Raw genomic sequence first — 12026 nt, forward strand, 5'->3', positions numbered from 1 at the left:
GAGGACGGCCCCAAGAGCGAGGAGTGGGCCGGTCCAGACGATGAAGGTGGAAATCTCAGATGATGTTGGGATCTAAAATGTTGTCAACCGGAACCCAACACCGCTCCTCTGGACCATACCCCTCCCAGTCTACCAGGCACTGGAGCCAACCCCCACAACGTCGGGAGTCCAGGAGTGATCTGACGGCATAGGTGGTTCTCCTCGATGTCCATGGGAGGCAGAGGGGTGTCGTGGGGGATGACATCAGCCAGAGGACCAGGAACCACCGGCCTGAAGAGGGAAACATAAAAAGATGGTGAGATCCAGTAGTTTGTGGGGAGCTGTAATCTGTAAATTACCCCGTTGACCCTCCAAGGGACCTTTAACGGCCCCACAAACCAGGGACTCAGCTTCTTACAGGGAAGGCTGAGCGGGAGGTTCCTAGTGGAGAGCTAGACATGATCACCAGGATGGAACATGGGAGCCTCACTGCGGTGGCGATCCGCCTGCTCTTTCTAATGGCGGATGGCGTGCTGGAGTCTCACATGGGCATCGTTCCATACCTCTTCTGCGCCCACTCGTCCACCGCAGGATCTTCGGTCTGGCTTGGAGTCCACGGAGGCAAGGCTGGCTGATAACCCAGAACACACTGGAAGGGAGTCAGCCCAGTGGAGGAGTGTCTCAATGAATTCTGGGCATATTCAGCCCAAGGAAGGAATCGGGCCCCCTCACCTTGCCGGTCCTGGCAGTGGCTCCTCAGGAACCTCCCTAGCTCCTGGATCATCCTCTCAACCTGCCCGTTGGACTGAGGCCGGTACCCAGAAGTGAGGCTGACCGTGACCCCCAGCTTCTCCATGAATGCCTTCCATACACGTGATGTGAATTGGGGGCCACGATCGGAGACAATGTCCTCCGGAAGGGCATAGTGCCGGAAGACCTGCTGGAACAGTGCCTCAGTGACGTGGAGAGAGGTAGGAAGACCAGAGAGAGGGATGAAACAGCATGATTTAGAGATTCTGTCCACTATCACCAAAATTGTGGTAAAACCATCAGAAGAGGGGAGATCAGTGACAAAGTCAATGAACAGATGAGCCCATGGATGCTGAGGCACGGGAAGTGGAAGGAGTTTCCCTGCTGGAGCGTTCTGTGGGGATTTGGATTGGGGACATATGGAACAGGAGTTGACATAACGAGTGACACCAGTACTTTCCAGAGATGGACTTATGGTGCGGGTGATACCTGGATGTCCAGCGATGACAGCTGTGTGCACCCAGGTCAATAGCCAATCCCTTATCCCCGTGGGAATGTAGGTGCACTCAGGAGGATAGGTGGCAGGTGCGAGTTCCCTCTCCAGGGCATGGCGAATGTCCACATCTAAGTCCCAGACTACGGGGGCTGTGACTCGAGACGGTGGGATTATGGGTGCAGTCAAGACAGGAACCTCTCCCAAATCGTAGAGTTGGGACAGGGCATCGGCTTTGATGTTTTTTTAACCTGGCCGATATGTCAATGTGAAATCTTGTGTACGGGTGCACTGATGATGAGGAAAGGAAGGCTTTCTTGATGTATAGATTTCACGGTGAGGGTGAGGGTGAGTGGTGCTGTGATGTGTGTGATAGTCAACCACTGGAATAGGGGACAATCTAGTGCTTGAACCGGACAAGGAAAGGAGAGCGGGTATGAGGTGATGTTAAGGGAGCAGGTGAGGGCCTGATCAATAAAATTCCCTGCGGCACCAGAGTCCACTAGAGCTGTAGAAACAAAACATAAAGGACAGCCAGCCAGTGAAATTGTTACTAGGAAAGTTTTGGCGGCGAGTGATGATGATGGAATACTCATGCAAAAAGAACCTTACTCTGTTAAATAAAACAACAATTTGGTGCATAAATATAACATAATCTTGTAATCCTGCTACCACAGCAGTGCCTACTACTACAATTCCGAAGTCGATGTTGGCAACCTTCCGCCCCTGCTCTGGATCGAGCGTGGCTTCTCCATCTGTCGGAGGCCTGCACCAGGCGGCGGGAGCAACGGGCTGAAGTTATCCTGCCTCTCGCCCATTCCTGTGAAGCGTGGGAGTGGGCGGATTTCCTCGTCCTTCTCACCAGCCGTGATTTTGGGCAGCTCCATGGTAAGAATGCCTTGGCAGCAGCTAATGGGGATCCATAATAAATACAAATAATACAAATACCTGAGCACATGGTAATTGTCTGCAAACGCCTCCCAGTTTGGGATAATTATCATAACAATTGGTGCTCGGCCCCTCTTTCCCATCAAACATTCCTTTTTTCTTTGAGCAGCGTTGTTGCGTGAGTCATTTTTTACAGCAAAAAATATATATAGGCTATGAACCCAGTGTGAACCAGCAGGAATTCACCATTGGTTGAAGCGTTGCCTCGCCTGAGTACAAAATGGGCAGCAGAACGCGCCCATAGTCTAATGCCTGGATTCAATCTGAATGCGGGTTATAGACATTGCTGCAATTTCCAATTGAGCTACATATGCAACATCTACCGTGAATGGCATCTCTGCGAACGTGCAAACATTGCATTTAAAAGGGCTAAATCCCAAAATGGCACTTTTGACCAGAGCCCTATGAGCCCTGGTCAAATGTAGTGCACTATATAGGGAATAGGGTGCCATTTGGGACGTACCCAGAGAGTAAACACTGGTTTTTTGATTCTCTCAATCAATGGTGTCTTTGTGTTTCTGTGACAGTATACTGTGAGGCTTGCTTGCTGGTGTCTCATGATAATTATTTTGATTGACATTTTGATTGACATGAAAATACCAGAGTGATCAAGTAAAGTGATATACAATAAAAATATATATATATTTTCGTGAAGCATGAAACAGCTACTGTGATCTCAGATATTATAGTCCTGTGTGAGAAAAGCATGGTTGCACTTCTCTAGTGCACCATCCTCTTACAAAATATTACATTTCATTCATGAGAAGTGGGCTATTTTGTTTGGATTACTGCAAATTAATACTGTATCCTATCATCTCTTTGGAGGCAACAGTGAGCCACACTTGACAAGTGCACACTTGACAAGACACTAGAAAAAACATCACACTCTCTCTCTCTTCCGCTCTCTCTCTCTTGCGCTCTCTCTCTCCCTCCCTCTTTCTCCCTACGCTCCTTCTCTATCACCCCTCCTTGTACCATTTCACACTTGCAGGACATGATAACAATGTAAAGTATTCCAAGGATAACATGGTGTATGAAGAGATAATGTCTAGGTTCCCATGCCATTACAAACAATACCTACACACTTTCTGCCCCAGTGTGAGCCTCCATTAGATACCCAGGCCACTACTAGAGCATCATTATCAGTCAGACCAGTACAACCTCCTCCTTCACCAACTGAAGAACACCTAACTCTTCTTCTATTACAGATTTAGATTCAGATTCACTTATTGCCACACAACAACAGGTTTTGAGTATTTGATTTTTTTAGATGTTAAGTTGCAAAGTGTCCAACCTAACTGTCTCTCCAAAATATATTTTGTAATCTTCATGATACTGGTGCTCCTTGGCTGTTTGCTGGGCACGACATTTGTCCGTGCTGCTGCACCTGACTCTACTATCCTCCGCACTGACAGGTTAGTAGCACAAAAGGGGCACTTAATTTCTACAAAATAATAATCAAAAACATAAACAATTTGCTGATGCAATTAATATTCTTCATACAACATGATATTTTGGCTAAGGCAATCTGTTTGTCTATAACCGACTCAGAATGATACACTTCCTTATGCTGTTGTGTGGGTCATCAAAATTTAAATAGCCTAAATAGCCAAACAAATATCCAGTACATCCAATGTTAGGCTACTTTAAATCTTGATGACCTCGGATATATCATGGCTGTTGACGTATGCTTGTTGAGTTGGCTGAATTGGCTGAATTGTTTACTTGGCTGCCTCTCCAGATTTGAGAGAGCTGACCTGTAGTTATGAGTCATGAAGTGTAATATGGTGTTCTCCCCAGGCACGCACCACAGCGCTCTCAGCAATCTCTCTTACATGGCAACATTCGGCACATAGAAATAAAGTGTAATGGATGTGTGCTGGTGGCAGGGAAGTCAGGCCAAATAGAGGTCTAATTGCAATAAGAACCCCTGGCAGTTTGCAGCCCTCCCGTCATACTCCTGGGGCAAGGAGAGACGGATCCCACTGGGTTCAGGCGGGAAAGGGGCGCTCAGGGGAGACCCCGGTTGTGCTGGTGAAGGCGCTGGAAGAACTCCCTGTCTCTCCCAGCGGTCCATTGTCTGGACAACGCGATCCATGGCAGCGCCAAGATGGTGAAGCATAACTGCATGCTCCTGGACGCGCTCCTCCACCTCACTTGCCGGGGTACCTTCTCCTGCTGACTCCATAGTTCGGGTCGGTGACTCTGTAATGGGTGCGTGCTGGTGGCAGGGAAGTCAGGCGCAGGAGAATGACCTTGGTTTAAACGGAGTCACACTCTTAACCTCTTATGGCTAGGGGGCAGTATTGACACGGCCGGATAAAAAATGTACCCGATTTAATCTGGTTACTACTCCTGCCCAGTAACTAGAATATGCATATAATTATTGGCTTTGGATAGAAAACACCCTAAAGTTTCTAAAACTGTTTGAATGGTGTGTGTGAGTATAACAGAACTCATATGGCAGGCCAAAACCTGAGAAGATTCCATGCAGGAAGTGGCCTGTCTGACAAGTTGTGTTTCATCTTGGCTCTTTTTATTGAAGACTGAGGATCTTTGCTATAACGTGACACTTCCTACGGCTCCCATAGGCTCTCAGAGCCCGGGAAAAAGCTGAACGATATCGAGGCAGCCTCTGGCTGAAACACATTATCGCGTTTTGCAAGTGGCCGATCAGAGTACTATGGGCTTAGGCGCGTGCCCGAGTCGACCCCATGCTTTATTTTCTTTCGTCTGTTTACCTAAACGCAGATTCCCGGTCGGAATATTATCACTTTTTTATGAGAAAAATTGCTTAAAAATTGATTTTAAACAGCGGTTGACATGCTTCGAAGTACGGTAATGGAATATTTAGAATTTTTTTGTCACGAATTGCGCCATGCTCGTCACCCTTATTTACCCTTTCGGATAGTGTCTTGAACGCACGAACAAAACGCCGCTATTTGGATATAACTATGGATTATTTTGAACCAAACCAACATTTGTTATTGAAGTAGAAGTCCTGGGAGTGCATTCTGACGAAGACAGCAAAGGTAATAACATTTTTCTTATAGTAAATCTGACTTTGGTGAGTGCTAAACTTGCTGGGTGTCTAAATAGCTAGCCCTGTGATGCCGGGCTATCTACTGAGAATATTGCAAAATGTGCTTTCACCGAAAAGCTATTTTAAAATCGGACATATCGAGTGCATAGAGGAGTTCTGTATCTATAATTCTTAAAATAATTGTTATGCTTTTTGTGAACGTTTATCGTGAGTAATTTAGTAAATTCACCGGCAGTGTTCGGTGGGAATGCTAGTCACATGCTAGTCACATGCTAATGTAAAAAGCTGGTTTTTGATATAAATATGAACTTGATTGAACAAAACATGCATGTATTGTATAACATAATGTCCTAGGTGTGTCATCTGATGAAGATCATCAAAGGTTAGTGCTGCATTTAGCTGTCTTCTGGGTTTTTGTGACATTATATGCTAGCTTGAAAAATGGGTGTCTGATTATTTCTGGCTTGGAACTCTGCTGACATAATCTAATGTTTTGCTTTCGTTGTAAAGCCTTTTTGAAATCGGACAGTGTGGTTAGATTAACGAGAGTCTTGTCTTTAAATAGCTGTAAAATAGTCATATGTTTGAGAAATTGAAGTAATAGCATTTCTAAGGTATTTGAATAACGCGCCACAGGATTCCACTGGCTGTTACGTAGGTGGGACGATTTGGTGCCACCTACCCTAGAGAGGTTAACCTCTCTGGGCTAGGCGGGACGTAATCGTCCCACCTACGCAACAGCCAGTGTAATCCAGCGGCGCGATTTTCAAATACCTTAAAAATCCTATTACTTCAATTTCTCAAACATATGACTATTTTACAGCTATTTAAAGACAAGACTCTCGTTAATCTAACCACACTGTCCGATTTCAAAAAGGCTTTACAACGAAAGCAAAACATTAGATTATGTCAGACCCTTGACGTGAACTGGGGACCCTGATCAGACACTATATCCTCAGGCACCCCATAGTGCCGGAAGACGTGTGTAAACAGAGCCTCCGCAGTTTGTAAGGCCGTAGGGAGACTGGGCAAAGGGAGGAGACGACAGGACTTAGAAAAATGATCCACAACTACCAGGATCGTGGTGTTACCCTTTGAAGGTGGAAGATCAGTTAGGAAATCCACCGACAGGTGCGACCACGGCCGTTGTAGAACGGGTAAGGTAGATGTCTAGGAGCCTTGCACTGAGCGCACACCGAGCAGGAGGAAACATAAACCCTCACGTCCTAAAGTGGGCCACCAGTACTTCCCACTAAGACAGCGCACCGTCCGACCAATCCCAGGATGACCAGAGGAGGGTGAGGTGTGGGCCCAATAGATCAGCCGATCGCGGACAGCAGACAGAATGTACAGACACCCAGCTGGACACTGGAGGGGAGCGGGCTCTGCACGTAACGCCCGATCAATGTCCGCGTCCAGCTCCCACACTACCAGCGCCACCTGGCAAGAGGCGGGGAGCATGGGAGTAGGATCCATCGGCCACTCCTCTGTGTCATACAGCTGGGACAATGCGTCTGCCTTAACATTCTGTGAGCCTGGTCTGTAGGAAAGGGTAAACACAAAACGGGTGAAAAACATGGCCCACCTTGTCTGGCGAGGGTTCCGTCTCCTCGTCGCCCGGATGTACTCCAGATTGCGGTGGTCAGTCCAGATGAGAAAAGGGTGTCTAGCCCCCTCAAGCCAATGTATCCACACCTTCAAGGCATTGACGACAGCAAACAGCTCCCGGTCCCCCACATCATAGTTTCGCTCCGCCGGGCTGAGTTTCTTCGAGAAGAAGGCACAGAAGCGGAGCTTTCTGTGGCGTACCCGAGCGCTGAGAGAGCACAGCTCCTATCCCAGCCTCGGACGCGTCCACCTCCACCATGAACGCCAAAGAGGGATCCGGATGGGCCAACGCGGGAGCCGAGGTAAACAGAGCCCTCAGGTGACTGAAAGCCCTGTCCGCCTCAGCTGACCACTGCAAGCGCACCGGGCCACCATTCAGCAGTGAGGTTATGGGAGCCGCTACCTGACCAAAACCCCGGATAAACCTCCAGTAGTAGTTAGCAAACCCTAAGAACCGCTGCACCTCCTTTACCGTGGTGGGAGTCGGCCAATTACGCACGGCTGCAATGCGGTTACTCTCCATCTCCACCCCTGTAGTGGAAATGCGATACCCTAGAAAGGAGACGGACTGTTGGAAGAACAGGCATTTCTCAGCCTTGACATACAGGTCATGCTCCAACAGGCAACCAAGCACTCTGCGTACCAGGGACACTGTGTGTAGCGGAGTATATCAAAATGTCATCAATATACACCACTACACCCTGCCCGTGCAGGTCCCTGAAAATCTTGTCTACAAAGGCTTGGAAGACTGATGGTGCATTCATCAACCCGTACGACATGACGAGGTACTCAAAGTGCCCAGAGGTGGTACTGAAAGCCATCTTCCACTCGTCTCCCTCTCGGATACGCACCAGATTGTAAGCGCTCCTGAGATCTAATTTGGTGAAGAAGCTCGCCCCGTGCATTGACTCTATCGCTGTGGCAATGAGCGGTAGCGGGTAACTATACCTCACAGTGATCTGATTCAGACCCCGATAGTCAATACATGGGCGCAGACCTCCCTCCTTCTTCTTCACAAAAATAAACTCGAGGAGGCGGGTGAAGTGGAGGACCGAATGTACCCCTGACGCAGGGATTGGGAGACGTATGTCTCATAGCCTCCGTCTCCGCCTGTGAGAGGGGATGCACGTGACTCCTGGGAAGTGGAGCGTCTACCAGGAGATCTATCGCACATTTGGCCCATTGATGAGGTGGTAATTGAGTAGCCTTCTTTTTGGAGAAGGCAAGACACAAATTGGCATATTCAGGGGAATGCGCACGGTGGAGACCTGGCCTGGACTCTCCACCGTAGTAGCACCAACGGAAACCCCTAAACACCTACCTGAGCACTCTCGCGACCACCCCGTGAGAGCCCTCTGTGGCCAAGAAACAGTGGGGTTATGACAAGCGAACCAGGGTAGGCCCAGCACCACGGGAAACACAGGAGTCAATAAGGAAGAGACTAATTCTCTCCATGCAGTAGATAAAGAGCAGATCAACTTCAAATAGAGATTGTGAGAAGGTTACTCTCTGCAAAAGTATGGCCTCAGGTTAAGTCTGTCTGAGTGAACATGCATATACTTTAGAATAATGGTTAAACTTCTATAATTTTACATATTTGTTAATTATTTTTTGTCATTTAGCAGACTTTCTTATCCAGAGAGACTTACAGTACTGAGTGGATACATTTTCAGAATTTTTCTGTACTGGTCACCTGTTGGAATTGAATCCACAATCCTGCATTGCAAGCACCATGCTCAACCAACTGAGCTACACAGGACTTCATAATAATCTTCAAAGGATATCTATTACATTCAATTACCAACATTGACCCCAATTTAACCTGATGCCTTTGATACATTGATTGGAGTCAACCCAAATCTTCAACCTACAAAATGGTGCTGTTGATTCGCTGGGAGAATGCCTTCTCGCAAAACGGACTCAAAAGAGGCTGTCCATGGTTACGCAATCTGTAGCCAGAACTGAGAAGGCAGGTGGCTGCGCTCCACTACAAACCTTACAACTCCCTCTTTCAATTGCAGTCAAAGGCTATAGGTATCCCACTGGCCAAATTCAGCCCTTTTGTGATTCGATTTCTGTCTTATTGAAAAGACAACCCAACCCTTTTTTAATAACATTGTAATTGTTTTAAAGTCACCAGGAATTGTGTTCTCAAGTATTCCCATTACTGAGAGTAAAATAAATACTGAAACAAAAACACAATTGGAATGCTGAAATTATTTCACTATGATTTTTTTGGGATTTTTTATTTTTTTTAATAATAAGAAAATTAAGTTCAAATTATTGATTTACAAATCGGTCAAATGTTTAAATGCGGTAAACGGCCACACGGGCAGTAATTCTTGTGTGTTCTGTGTGCAGGTGCTATGGAGTGTCGTTACAAGGCATCAGAAAGGCTCTTCTCGGGGCCCTTAACCTGCAGCAGGAGCCTCAGGTAGCGGCTGACAGACTGACTGCCATCAGAAAGCAATGGAAGACTGACTTCACTGCCATCTCTCACAACACCCATGTCAAAGCAGGTAGGCACTTTTTGGGGGGAATAGAACTTCAGTACTCACACATTTAGAACACAAATATTAGAGAATAGTGGGGATGACTCCCTAAGTGGGGATAGAACCTGGGTCTACTGACCAAATGTACAAACATGTTAGCCACCCACCCTAAGAGAGATGCTGTATCTTCTATGGGGGAGTTGAGTTCATAACGGGCTTACGAAAGCTATGACCATTACAGTATTTTCAAAGTATTCTAGGTAATTTTTATGTTCTGCTGCAGAACATCATCACAATATTTCTTGTCGTTTTATTTGTTGTTTGCTCTCTTCTTCTCTTAGTGGCTGCACCCCAGGCTGAGGTTCCTGGAGCTGAGACCAATACCAGTCTGAAATGCTGTCAGCTGGCCTCAGATCTTCCTGAAGGTGAGATCAGTTCACATTGAAATGAAATAAGACAATGTTCTTCTATGAAATTTAAAATTGTGTGTGTGTGTGTGTGTGTGTGTGTGTGTGTGTGTGTGTGTGTGTGTGTGTGTGTGTGTGTGTGTGTGTGTGTGCGCATTTCTGTGGTCACCCACGGCCTTAATTTTGTGCTGTGTGTCTCCATTAGATCTTGGCTGGGAAAACTGGGTGATTTACCCTAAGAGTTTCACCTATGTACAGTGCTCACTCTGCAACTCTCAACTGGACCCCAACGGAGCCACACGCGATGCCCATCACACACTCCCACGACACCCCATCACAGGTAAAACTACCCTTAACCCCCTAAAGTCTAAGCCGGGGGGGGTTCTACTAAGCTTACATATTAAATAGTTTTAAGATGGACATACCAAGGATCATTTAGCTATTTGATTTAGAATTTTAGGACCTCTTGATGAAACATTGCATTTGGCCTTACTGCTATTAGCCCATAGAAATGGAGAAAAAAAAACTTTACTGGTGTTTAATAGGACATTGTTTGGATTATGATAATTATCAATGTATCAGCATTATGTGAATAATCTTACAATAATTCGTTTTTGACTTGTCCTATTGGATTACATAATTGAAATCTGAGTTGGTAAACTTTCCACTGCCCCGAGAGCCATTTTAAGCTGTGCCGGTTGAATATTGACAGTGTTATACATAACTCATGGGTGTACGCCTGGTTTCCATTTCAGTAAGTCAGGCTTAACGTTCAGTTCAGAGACAGACCTGGATCAAAAACATTTGTCAAAAGTAATGCTTGAAAGGTGCACTTGATTTAGTTTGCCCGGTACAATGGAACCAATGAAACAGTCATAAAGTGCTGCCAAAAACATTGCTCAATCAAGCGCACATCAAGTATTTCTGAGAATTTGTCGCAGGTCTGAAGTACAGCCGTGTGCAAGGTCGCACACGAGGAACATCTAGCAGCAACCTGTGATTTAGACTTTCTCACAGTTTCAACTGTAACATATGTATGAGATTATGTTTCAGTCCTTTGAAATAGAGGTATTTATACTATAAACAAAGTTATGCCTGCAGCCGGCAGGTGCTATTAAAGGTGTCCGGGGGGATAGTAGAGCTTGCCTGGCTAAATAGAGAAGACAGCACGTAGGGACTACAAAATTCAGTTGTATTCAGTTTACTGTATGGTATTCAGTTTTTTTTACTGCCTCTCTTTTTCTAACCTCAGATGCCGTGCTGCCAAGCCACCTTTCAGGAGCGTGTCCCCTTCCTCTACATGGATGAGTTTATCACCCTCACCATCTCCTCCGTGCAGTTTACCCGTACCTGCGGCTGTGGCCCAGGCAATCCCCCAGCTGCCGGCTGAGGACTGAGCATTGAGGCACAACGCATCACCGGGGGCAAACTACCTGCTCTCCAGGACACCTACACCACTCGATGTCACAGGAAGGCCAAAAAGATCATCAAGGACAACAACCACCCGAGCCACTGCCTGTTCACCACGCTATCATCCAGAAGGCGAGGTCAGTACAGGTGCATCAAAGCAGGGACCGAGAGACTGAAAAACAGCTTCTATCTCAAGGCCATCAGACTGCTAAACAGCCATCACTAACATTGAGTGGCTGCTGCCACCATACTGACTCAACTCCAGCCACTTTAATAATGGAAAAATGTATGTAATAAATGTATCACTAGCCACTTTAAACAATGCCACTTCATATAATGTTTACATACCCTACATTACTCATCTCATATGTACAGTGGGGAAAAAAAGTATTTAGTCAGCCACCAATTGTGCAAGTTCTCCCACTTAAAAAGATGAGAGAGGCCTGTAATTTTCATCATAGGTACACTATGACACACAAAATGAGAAAGAAAAATCCAGAAAATCACATTGTAGGATTTTTAATGAATTTATTTGCAAATTATGGTGGAAAATAAGTATTTGGTCACCTACAAACAAGCAAGATTTCTGGCTCTCACAGACCTGTAACTTCTTCTTTAACCTCTTACATCTAGACGTTCCGCTAGCGGAACACCTGCTCCAATATCCAATGATAGGCGTGGCGCGAATTACAAATTCCTCAAAAATATAAAAACTTCAATTTTTCAAACATATTACTATTTCACAGCATTTTAAAGACAAGACTCTCCTTTATCTAACCACACTGTCCGATTTCAAAAAGGCTTTACAGCGAAAGCAAAACATTAGATTATGTCAGCAGAGTACCAAGCCAGAAATAATCAGACACCCATTTTTCAAGCTAGCATATAATGTCACA

General features: G+C 46.0%; 1 pseudogene; it reads left to right on the top strand.

Annotated features, from left to right (window-relative positions):
* Window positions 1-3499: 3499 nt before the first annotated feature.
* On the top strand, window positions 3500-11117 carry LOC106560419 (protein 60A-like; annotated as a pseudogene).
* Window positions 11118-12026: the final 909 nt, after the last annotated feature.

This window comes from Salmo salar, chromosome ssa01, assembly GCF_905237065.1.
Source record: "Salmo salar chromosome ssa01, Ssal_v3.1, whole genome shotgun sequence".
NCBI classification, from domain to species: Eukaryota; Metazoa; Chordata; class Actinopteri; order Salmoniformes; family Salmonidae; genus Salmo; species Salmo salar.